This window comes from Manis javanica, chromosome 7 (assembly GCF_040802235.1).
Source record: "Manis javanica isolate MJ-LG chromosome 7, MJ_LKY, whole genome shotgun sequence".
Classification (NCBI taxonomy): Eukaryota; Metazoa; Chordata; class Mammalia; order Pholidota; family Manidae; genus Manis; species Manis javanica.
Genome location: NC_133162.1, coordinates 119,353,691 through 119,357,076, shown reverse-complemented (window position 1 = coordinate 119,357,076; position 3,386 = coordinate 119,353,691). Strand labels below are relative to the sequence as shown.

The 3,386-nt window shown below is 40.0% G+C and overlaps 1 long non-coding RNA gene across 1 annotated transcript; it reads right to left on the bottom strand.

Moving 5' to 3' along the window:
- Positions 1 to 289: 289 nt before the first annotated feature.
- LOC140850619 (uncharacterized) lies at positions 290 to 2,769 on the bottom strand. Its single transcript, XR_012133566.1, has 3 exons — positions 2,627 to 2,769; positions 600 to 782; positions 290 to 483 (listed from the first exon to the last, which is right to left on the bottom strand). It is a non-coding gene; the product is annotated as an uncharacterized lncRNA (long non-coding RNA).
- Positions 2,770 to 3,386: the final 617 nt, after the last annotated feature.

Sequence of the window (3,386 nt, the reverse complement as noted above, 5' to 3'; positions counted from 1 at the left end):
CTAAGAGAAGTCTTCTGGAACAGTCAGAAAAGCCTGGCGTCAGAGTCTACTAGAGGTTTATTTGGATTCCTGCTTATAACACTGACTGTCTGTGTGATGATAGGCCTTTTTTCAACCTCTTTGAATCTCAGTTTTCTTTTTTGTTGTTAAATAGGGAGATCTTTCTATTTTGAGGCATGTCAGGATAATTAGGACTAACACACGGTATGTGAAGTGACTGGCACATGTTAGGAAGTCAATATATACTAAAGGTTTACCTCAATTCAGTTGACATCCACTGATTCCCTGCCATGTTCATGGACCTGCGTTGGGTGCTCTACAGCCAGAAAGTTGGCAGGCTTCTGGCTTGGTGTTCCACCTCCTGCAGCCAGCCTCTGCACGCTCCCTCGTCCATCCAGCCTCTGCACGCTCCCTCGTCCAGCCTCTCTCCACTGGACTAAACACGTGGATGGGTGCCTGGGCACAAGCTTCTTCACATGAGACCTGGGTCAGGTCAGGGCATTCAAATTTTTTTCACATGTTTCTGCAACGGGCCTAGTTTCCAGAGTGAATATCTGGACACATTCTATAAAGTGGTCTCCAGGAAAACAAATACTTACAGTTTTGCTTTAGGTTTTTCATTGAAACAAATGAATCCATGATGCACGAAAAGGCTGTCAGGCAGGCTGAGGGAGCCTGAATGTTGGTATAGAACTTGGCATCGGTTGCTCCACGCCCCAATGTGAGGTCTGTTTCCTGGGTGAAGCCAGGCTTGGCCAGACAAGCAGTACCATTGTGAAGTCCTGACAATAGACAAGCAAGAGGACTTGGCTGTGATGGAGAAATCCCACCCCTTTGAGTCCTAAAGGAAGGGAAGCTGGGGTCCAAAGCCTGCCTTATTAGAAGGAGACAAATCACCCAAACCCAGCTTTATGATGAATGTCGAGCTATTGAATTTCCTCTGCTCTGTAAAGCCTATTGATTTTGTGACAGTCAAAGATAAGTTATGCTCATGAGAGCTTTTTTTTTCTCCCTTTCTCTTCACAACATATTTTTTCAGACATATTGGCACTGAGGATTTTAAGTAAAACTGTTATTGGTTTCTTTTGATTTAAGCATAGTTCAGTGGTCAAGTGAGGCTAAGGACCATCTTTACCAGTGGCTTCCAGTGCAAAGTAAATGAGGCAGGAATCTCCAGAACTGGGGTCACTCTGTTAGGTTATTTCAATCTCCAGCAGGAATGCTCCAGGCATCCCAGGCATTTCTGGAATTCTGACATTAGCAATGATCCACTTATTCATTCTTTGTCCCTCCGTCTACCACACCACTCTCCTCTTATTGACCTGGATTCCCTTCTCACCAAGCCATACCCTAAGGTCAGTCAAGCAAGACTTTGAAAGGCAGCACTTGAAAGAAACACTTGCTGTAATATAAAATGCTGTGGCATGTGTATGCATGAGTGTATTCTGCATAAATGAAAGGTTTCTTAAAGGGTAGGTGTTTCTTTTTAAATGTCCAAATATGAATTCCACATTGTACAAAGACAGCAATTTCTCACCTGGTAATTAATTCAGATTTCTATTTTATTACAAAATAATATTTTGGCAATGCATATACAAACATGTGGAAGAAAGGCATGATGGCTCTTACATCTAGTGAATTTTAAAGAAAATTGTTACAAACATCCAGACAACAATAGCATTTATGATGGTTTAGATGTCATTTTAAATCACAGAATTAAGGCTACAAGATATATATATATATCCAAATAGTGAATAAATACAAAAAGTCATTTAACATATTTAATGGACTCTAAGGCCTGATTAATGTTCACCAACACATTCCATCATTCATTCATTCATTCATTCAATAATAGATATGAAATACCACCTATGTGCCAAGCACACAATAGGAATATTGTTGATTAATCTCTATTTTTAATTACAATTAGCCTGATTTTGTAATTACTGGCTAGAAAACCTATATTCAGATTAATCAGAGAAAGATGGAGGCAAGAATTTCTGCCACATTCTCTTTTCTCTCATTCTTGTACTTCCCTTAGATGGAAGCCTCTCTGTTTCAGTATTGTAGAGGGTTATGAAAATATTTTGGAAGGGCTCATAAATATAATCATCTCTGTTTGTGTTCCTCATTATCAATATGCATAGAATGGCTTTCCTCAAAGTTGACAGATCAAAAGTCTTTTCTCCCAAATAAGAAGCATCTCATGGGAAGAAAGGTAGGGAGACTTCCCAACTGGAAACCACACATCTATTTTCAACAAGATGTAAAATCCACTTGACAACAGACTATGAATGAGAAGAACGGGAGGATTTTGCCCCTTCATGAAAATTAAACCATTTTCCATGCATACAGGTTAATTGGAGTATACATGCTCAGCTGTAGAGTTATTGGGAAGTTCTGCCCTTGAACTACACTTATGACTTCTTCATTCCCTTCATGGAGTAAGGGGCTTTCACTGGGCCCGGTTATAGCACTGGGCATTGTTCAGTGAGTACACTGAGTGGAGACTTTCACGGTATCATGTGAGTTAGCAATAGCTCCCAGGGTCAGAGGGTCAAATAGAAAACACATCATCTGGCGGTCAGACATTGCTCTTTCCGGAATCCTCTTTCAAGATATATACCTTCTGAGTGAAATGCTGATGGTCTGAAGATTTTATGAGGTACAGTGGAGAGGAACATTCTATAACTTGGACATTTGTTGGGAGGGCTGGTCCAAGGGAGGGGCTGCAACACGGAGCTAGGACTAGCTTCTGGATCAGACAGCAGGGGCCTATAATGAAGTAAGATATAAATAAAAGTCAGACGGGCATGGAAAGAAAGTTTGCACTACAATTTTATTTAAGGCTGACTCTACTCATCACTTCATTCTACCCTATCCTTCCAAAGGGTGGCAGAATCAAGCAGGGTGTCTAAGATTTTCTAACGTTTATATTCATTAAACTTAATTAGGTTTATATTTTCACTCTATACAGAAATGATGCCCATACTTTTTGATTCATGCGTAAGTTCTTTCTGTTAGTCTTAGATCCTTTTAAATCTAGACTTGTAGTCCCTCTAGACAAAAGTATTGTGAATAGAACACAGATTTAAGAATCAGACACAGTGGTTTTAAACCCCTGATCTAGTACTTTCCAATCCATGGGCAAATTAGTGAAAGTCTCACAAAGTCTCAAAATGCTTATCTATAAAGTCAGGTATACCTCCTGTTCTTAAACCGATTGTATAGTAAAGAGAAATAATTTAAAAAAAATTATTTGACACAGGGAGAGGGCTTGGTTTCAAAAGATTGAATTACTGCCTCCAACACTATCTTCCCCGCTGGTAAGGACAGTACTTATCAGTTAATCCTCATGGGACTGTGCATGGCACCTATAACCTTCT